The 8893-nt window shown below is 37.3% G+C and overlaps 1 protein-coding gene across 3 annotated transcripts in view; it reads right to left on the reverse strand.

The window, feature by feature from the left end:
* The window catches only part of LOC106876567 (hamartin), a 40240-nt gene that overhangs the window by 24404 nt on the left and 6943 nt on the right, over nucleotides 1-8893 (reverse strand). For 2 of the 3 annotated variants that reach the window (XM_014925165.2, XM_014925166.2), the window contains exon 2: nucleotides 674-757. The gene's annotated coding sequence lies outside the window, so the exon portion shown is untranslated. Of the gene's footprint in view, nucleotides 1-673; nucleotides 758-7465; nucleotides 7693-8893 lie in introns of those variants that run through there. The other variant, XM_014925164.2, reaches the window with a different exon arrangement.

Genomic DNA, 8893 nt, shown 5'->3' on the forward strand with positions numbered 1-8893 from the left:
GGACTTATTTCATTGACCCCAGGACAAAAGGCAAAGTTTTGGTGGACAGATGAAATAATAATAATAATAATACATTGTTTTGTCTTGGTATAAAAGATGGGCCACAGCAAATATTCTGCTCAATACCACAGATTTGTTTGGCAGTTGCTTGACCATAACCAGTTCAGCATGTCCCTTAGTGGCTGACGATATGTGCATCTCTGATCATGAGCAGAAGCAGTGGGGGAGTATCATAGACGTGTTGAGAATAATACTTTGGGATTTGAATAATTCACCTCTGGAAGCATGGGTGTTTCGTTCATCATCCTCAAACAACCCTTATTCGGGGACCTCTTGGGTGGGATGGGCTACTTGACCTGAAGAAAATTCCAACTGGGCCCCCACCTGCAAGGTCTTGATATGAGATCACCCTGTCACGCACACATGGTTGTGATGCATGTGCCTGGTGTACCCTTATCAGACAAGTAGTCATGATGGGTATACTGGGCTTCGCATGTTTTACTCCAGTGTCACTTTGATGGCATGCGCTGCTCTCTCACTCAATAATAATGGTTTTTAATTTAGGCGTAAGGCCAGCAATTTTGAAAGGAGGAACTTAATTGATACTTTTGATCTTAGTACCTGACTGGTACTTTAAAAGCAAAATTGACCATCATGGGATATTAATTCTTACCTAAAATGAAATCTTGGGATCTTCCGTCAACCTCATTTAGTCTTCGGATTCTGAAAATCCTTCCACTAGAATACATCAGACAGACTGTAGAATAAATGGTAAAGAATTTTGATCAGTAGAGTGATTAACATTGACAAAACACACAGAAACATATATGTAGGTGGGTATTAGCATAAAATACATGAATTCATAGATAAGGAGAGAAATGAAGAGGTGAAACCCTAACCCTAACTCATTACTGGGTATCGAACTCTCGACCTTATGATCATGAGCCATATGCCCTAACCACAAAACCACAAACTTTCACAGTTTCCTATGTAAGACAAGAAACATAACAATTAACTTCACACAGACGAGGTAAGAGATAGAGGTGATGACATTTTCAAATTTAGAAAAGAATTTAAAATTCAATTTTTCTGAACAGATGTGCTCTCCTCTATAATTAATAAACTGCCATTAGTTTTGACGACACGCGTATGGTAGTAAGAAGTGACATCGTTTGAGAAAAAAACAGAATTTTCAAAATCTACCCCAATAACTAAATCTAGCCTTGTTATTGTCTAAATCCACCTTAGTGACTGACTAAATCTACCCCTATTATTGACTAAATCCACCCCAGTAACTAATTCTACCCATTATTGACTAAACCTGCTCCCATAATCGACCAAACTCAGCCCTACTCTTATCATTGATTAAACCCTCTCACATCTGTAAATGACTAAACCCACCTCTATAAGTGACCAAACCCACCCCTATAATTAAGTACCCTACTCCATTTGACTAAATCCACCTCTACTATTGACTGAACTCATCCCTATAACTGGCCGAACCCACCCTATAGTTGAATCAATCTGCCCCAAGAGTTAACTTAGGTCTACCCGATAATTCACTTAAACTCAACCCCTATAACCGACTAAATCTATCCCAGAAATTGATTGAGGGATTAAATAATTGAAACTATAAAAAAATAACCCCGGCCGTCACCAGGATACAAACATCACCACTATCATCACCAGTGACGTCATGATAGGATCACACACAGCAAACGTGCCAACTCATGATAGAAAACTTGTCTCCACATCCCGTTCGTCACATCACAGTTCCGTAATGTTAACAACTAATTAATTAATGCTAATGACCAAACAAGAAGTGTGTGTCAGCAGCAGCAACCGAGACAGGCACACTACATTTAGTACGTAAGAAACAATTTCAGTCCTGGAAACCAAAAGAAAATGTAAAGTTTCGTTATTGCACAAAGTCCTGGAAATATTTTTTCAAAACAGGAAAGAAAAAAAAAAACCCGTAGAGAAGATCATATTTACGTTGATATGAAACGTATTAAAAATCAATTAAATATTCTACAAGTTAATTGAGGGTTCGTAATCACTACTAGAGCAAGCAAGTCAAATCTCTATCGAACAATATTTTATGCACGATACAGCATAAATCAGCAAATCTGTATTGAATGCGAGCATCTCTATGTTTTGACTGCTGTATGTGTACATACAGCGTAAATCTGTTGTTTGTATGACTGCACCTGTGTATATTGCACATTAAACATCTGGAATGACAATAAAGAATAACGGAATGTACGTATTCTATCAATCTATATTTATTTCTGTTAGTATAAGTGTAGAATAGACGAACACCGAATAAGTGCTCGAACCAGTCCAGATTCTTAAAATCTAACATCCTATGAATTATCAAGGACACTATTTTTCTTCGCCAAATGTGTTTGTCCATTCTCTCTCTCTCTCTCCCTCGCACGAACAAGTGCGCGCGCGTGGCATGGCTTCACAGCAGGGAGTGGTAAGAATGCTGGTCAAAGATAGTGTCCATTCTGCAGGATACTACATTGACGAGAGATTAGAAAGAAAGAAGACAATGGGTGTCATGGAAGAGATTCTGTGTGTTCGCTCGGCCTCCTAGAAATATCAACCAGACTTTCTTCAAATGACACCCTTAATGGCCTTAAAAAAATAAATAACGATGGACAAGTTAGATGATGCAGGATGGAGTTTTAAGAACAGCTCTCATTACATTATCTCACCTGGAAAGAAAGGGGAATAGAATTGACTTTTTTTTTTGATTATTGATTTTTTTACAAAGGGAATTACGATTTCTGAAAGACCCACCCCACCCCAATTCTAGTTTTACATCTTTGACCCAAATGTCTACTGTAGTCCTAGATACATTATGTCACAATGGGAACATCCTTGCTTATAATAATAACATGGATTGATGAAGTGAGCTAAATCACGCTAAATCTACACTGTTAGTGATGAAAAAAAAAGTTTACCTCAATGATAAACTCTAGCCAAAAAAGGCAGGAGAGACGATCCCGAGAATTTAATTAAAATTTATTAAATATTAAACACAATTAGGGAGTTTAATCTGACGTTTAACAGCACTGAGACAACTCCGAACATGTTTCAGGCTTATTGGTCGTCATCAGTGATTGTTACTTCAGACCTTAGAGTGGTCGGGTAGAAAAAACAAGGTACTTGCAATTTGGTCGACGGTCTGTAGACATCTCTGAGACGAAAGTCCAGTCCTGAAAACTAGATTCCTCTTCTCACAACCACATACCAAACTAATCACGAGGGAAGATGGGAGTATTTTTGTCTATGAACAATAAGTGATGTGATAACTTTTGCTGACGCAGGACTTAGAGCTAAACTACTACCGTCGCCACCACTACCACCACCACCACCACATTATCATCATCATCAGCCGCCGCGAGACAGACATAGTAGTAGCCAGGAATAACAGCAACAATGTGGGAATATGAAGGACATCGTCAACAATAGCAACTCTATAGCCACACAACAACCCCCACCACTTGAATGACGATTAGAACAACACGAGTGGAAGATTTAATCAACGCTAGCATATGACTGGTACTTTGTTTTATCAATCTTAGAAAAATAAAAGGCTAAGTTGATCTCGGTGGAATTTGAACCCTGAACGTAAAGGGAACTAAACATAGTAGGCGGTGGCGTGGTTGCATTGGCTGTGGTGTTAGTGGTTGTTGTAGTAGTAGTAATAGTGGTTTCGGTGGTGGTGTTGGAGGTTACGGCCGTTGTTTTGATGGCAATGATCGTCATGGAGGTGACAGTGGCGGAGAAGAGGTGGCGTGATGATGATGGAGAAGCTAATTTCTTGTGAGCAGGAAATGAGATCGTGTGGCTTGCATGCCTTTCACAGAGGAAAGTGAAGATGAAACCGAAAAAGTCCGAGGTTATTAAACAAAATGAAATAACTACAAGCTTGAATCGAAATCTTGTCGCTTTGACGCATGTACAAGAGTCTTCGCGTAGTCACTCGAGCTGCTAGAAATAACAGCCAAATCCCTTTAATCCACACCCTATCGTTATAAATATAAGAAGGAATCGTCTCAGATAAACAATGTCTGAATAGAAGACAATATGGTCAAAATTGGTCTGTCTTTGATCGTAGATCTGAAAAATCAGGATTGTCCTGGGCTAAACAACAGTTATAAAGCTTATATCTTTTGTTTCAGTCATTGGACTGCGGCCATGCTAGAGCACCGCTTGAAAGATGTAGTCGGACAAATCGAATCAGGGACTAATGTTTAAGCTTGGTATTTTTTCTATTGGTCTCTTATGCCGGGAACGTAAACAAACCAATACCGATTGTCAAGCGGTGGTGGGAACAAACAGAAACACAAAGACATACACACACACATTGTATATGCAGTCCAAGCTACACCATATCTGAATAAAAAGTGGGATGGCCATAATTAGAATGTCCTTGGTAGAATATGTGCTAGAATTGGGCTGACCTGGGGCTAAATTTTCTCAGCAGACCACTGGATAAAAATCTCCAGGACACAGCCGGTAATTATCAACTGAGAAGGAATAATTAGCAAGTCGATATTTGATGAATCGGCACATGGAACAGAGAATAAATTAAAGTATTTTGATCGGCACCCTTTTAAAATAAAAAGCGGGGTCGGCGGACAAAACTAGCGACATTACTGGAAACAGTTTGAGATGAAGAGGTATTCATACTTTTGTCATTGACTGGCAGAATATAGTTGGGGGTGAAGTAACGGGAGGGTTTGATCGCAAGCTGAAAAATAACAGCCAAACTGCTTTCAATGAACACTACAGTCTTAAAGAAAGAAAAAAAGAAGTATATACTAGATATTGCAGTCCTAGATACACTTTGCCTGAAAATAAGAAAACATACAGCAAGCTTTTGTTTATTCGTGTAGTAGAAAATATACAAGTGCTTATAAAGTAACTTTATGTTGGAAGTCTGATATTAGAGAATATTTGTGAGATAAACAGGAATAGTGTGGCGATGGTGATAGTGATGATGATGATAGCTGTCGTATAATACCTGTTCATTGCCACCACCACCGTTATCACACTGATATTACCGCCACTACGTTGATACTACAACAGCAACCACCATCATCGCCACCACTACCACACAGATCTACGGTCACCAACACCGCCACCACTGTATTAATACCAACAGCCACTGCCATCACCACCATCCCTGATAGTACAACCATGACCATCATCCCTGAAAGAACAGCCATTACCTCTGATATTATATATAGTCATCACAACCTCCACCACTGTTACAGTTGTAGTATTCAGCTACAAATGCAGCTCGACTTTATCATAGGACAGTTTTATCGAATATGTCCAGTAATAACTGTTGACTCAGCATGAGACATAACACATTGTAAGTAAATTATAAATAGCAGGAGACTGAGATCGAATTTTGTACTCGTCACCATAGACCAGAGGGAGACAATTACAGTGGGCGAGTTGCCATGGGTCTACGATTTTAAGGGAGCCTACCTCTCCTCCCCATTGTGAGAGATAAAGAGGGAGGTACCTTGTTTTATTCTCTGTTGTTCTTAGTACCCCATGTACATTACATGTACTGGCATAATACACTCGTAACCCATATATATATATATATATATATCATATGTATTTAGCACCGATTACTAAAATTCTTATCGAGCAGTTCGAAATGAGGTTTACTTCTTATAATTTAACCCGGGTCCTATTTCTTCTTGAAAGACAACCGAATTGGCCACAGCAATAATCATTTCCGAGGCACAAGAACAGCTGTTGTAGATGAGGAAATAAGTGGTTGAAATATCCCTCGGTTTGTGACACTAATTTTATCGGCCCCGGTAGGAGAAACCTATACCATTGGTGCAAGGTCATATATATTTATAGGGGAAGGCTACTGTATCTATTGATCATAATATCGGACTATACTTATTTCAACGATTACGGAAGAATGAAAGGCACATCAAACATTTAGAACCTGTGACTGACGAATTTTAATGCCACAAGAACATTTTGGACCGTCTTCATCAAAGCTCTACCGATTCTGTCCTAACAAAAAAGAAAATTAACACCAACAATTCTTTCTTCTATAAGCACAAGGCCTGGAATTTTGTGGGAGAGGGGACTTGTAGATAAAATTAACCCCAGTAATTGACTGATACTTAATTTTTCATCGACCCTTGCAGAAACTGAACTTAGAATGTGAAAAGCCGAAGAAATGCAACTAACATTTTGTCCGACGCGCTAACGATTCTGCAAGCTTCATTAAGTTTCTGGTTTAGGCACAAGGTTAGTAATTTCGAAAGGAGGACTTCAGTTGATACCATAAACACTGAGAATATATGTATATATATTACACACACACACGTATATATAATTTAACACAGATTTCATGTGTCGCCCAGCATTATATCACCCTGAGAACCTCTAACAAGAGCCCATTTTGTGGCAACAATTCGGACAGCAGGTCTCTCTGGTTCGAGGATAACTCCTACTCACCAAAGACCTTGAAAATAATAAAGTCAAGGGTGTTGTGCTTCCTTCTTTAACAAAATATACATACATATATAAACACATACACACAATAACAAAGACAATATCTCAGTGGACCGTAAATAAATCACCAATGTACATTATATACATGCATTTATACACACACACATATACATACAGCCATATAAACACACGTGTATATACATGCATATATGTATATATATGCATGTATATACACACACACAATATATGCGTGCATACATAATATATACACATAAATGTGTATATATAACATTTCGTTCATACGCCTGCACAATGTAAATATTGTGCTTGATAACGAGAGTTAATTAATAGTTAATTACCACATTAACATCGACGTGATTGTCAAATTACTTTATATATAACACTATCCTATGTTAACGCGAAACAACACGGGCAGAGGACAAGCCCATAACTTTCCAAGTAACGAAACCTAAAGAGAAACAAATATATTATTAGCTGTTAATAAGTAAAAATGTTAACTTCTTTCAATTAAGGATCGGGCTGTGGTGGCACATATGCCGTTCTCAAATATATTAGCAACATGACTAATGTGAAGCAGTTAAGGGGAGTGGAGAAACCGAAACCGGTTCGCCGAGTTTACTCTGCTACGATGTCGACATCTGTCACAATAGGAAGAAAGAAAAAACGAGTAGAAATCGTGATATTAATATGTTAATATCAACATAATATACACAGATAGGTTAACTAAATAGCCATAATGGATTGTAGCAAGATACGTACGTGTGTGTATACATACATTCATACATATACATTATATATATAGTGTACAAAGCGGCTAAGGCTAGTGATATTACTACTAATAATATATGCATAGCAACAACTAGAAAGCCAACAAGTTGCAAACGAGGGGTAGAAATATCCGGGTGCAATGAGAGATGTTGTGGTACCATACCATATGTCTAAGATGCTGGACATTAATGCTGTTAAGTGCTCGCTGCATGGAAATGGTATTTCGGTGGGAACGGGCGACGGCTTGTATCTTCTCCCAGACATCAGCTAACGACTTGTGGCAAGGTCTGTGGCAATAAGGGAGGAGCAAGAACTAGACGGGAGGTAGGTAGAAAGATAGGGGGACATAGGAAAGAGAGAGAGAGAAGACGGAGGCAGTGGATGAAAAAAAAAAACGTGATGAAATAGAAGCGGTAAGACAGAAGCGAGGTAATAAGTTATAATGAAAGAGGAGCTGGAAGAGAGCGGATTATGATTATATATATGTATATCTATATATATATATGAGAGTGAGAGAGAAGAGGGATGGATAAAAAAATAGACCGATAGAGAGTGATAATCATATGAAGGAGAAGGCTAGAGATAAGAAAGATGAGCCATAAAAAAAGAAGAGAGAGAGACGGAGTATGTTCGTGTGTGACATTGTAGAAAAGAAAGAATGAAAGAGAAACAGAAAAGCAGAGAAGGAAGAATTACTGTAAAAGTGGTCTGACTGTTTGTTGGTAACAATTACACTATTGCTTACAGCTGGACATATTAAATATTCACAACTTGCTTCACACATCTTTTAAATTATAGTGATTGTCTCCTAAGCTTTCCCCCCCCCCCCTTTCTTTTTTTATTCATTTATCATAAATTACGATCAAAGTGTAAATATTTCGTCTTCGATTAAACAATATCATTTATACTTTTTTAAAAATTATTTCATTTCATTCTATCCTATCTCTGTCAGACTTTGAATGGATGGCAGGGAGTCAGGACAGTTTATATAACTGTGAACAGTTCTACCAAGATAGAAGTGTGCTGAATAAATATTAGCAATTTAGTCAGCTTTCAGCATGATTGTGTTTTAGGAGTGAATTAAATTTCAGACGCTTAAATACAAACTATATGTTTAACATTAGCCATTATAAATAAATGCAGTTAATGTTAGAGATTCACTACTAATATTGCATACATGTGATTTATTTAAATGTATATTTCACACCTCAATCGCATACAGTCAGGAAATTGGGATGATCATCATTGGAAGGTAAACTTAAACATGGTTTAATAAAATATAGACTATAAATTTAAATTATAGAGAATATAAAGTGGTTATATACACACACACACACACACACACATATATATATATATATATATATATATACACACATATATATCGGTCAGTTATTCACGTCTGAAAAAAACACACTAAAAAACTTTTTTTTGCATAAAACGTGTGTATATATGTATATATACATAGGTATATATCTATATATATGTGTGTGTATATATACATATATACATACATATATATATATATATATATATATACATATACATGCACATAGATATATATACATACACATGTATATATACATACACA

This window comes from Octopus bimaculoides, chromosome 10 (genome assembly GCF_001194135.2).
Source record: "Octopus bimaculoides isolate UCB-OBI-ISO-001 chromosome 10, ASM119413v2, whole genome shotgun sequence".
Classification (NCBI taxonomy): Eukaryota; Metazoa; Mollusca; class Cephalopoda; order Octopoda; family Octopodidae; genus Octopus; species Octopus bimaculoides.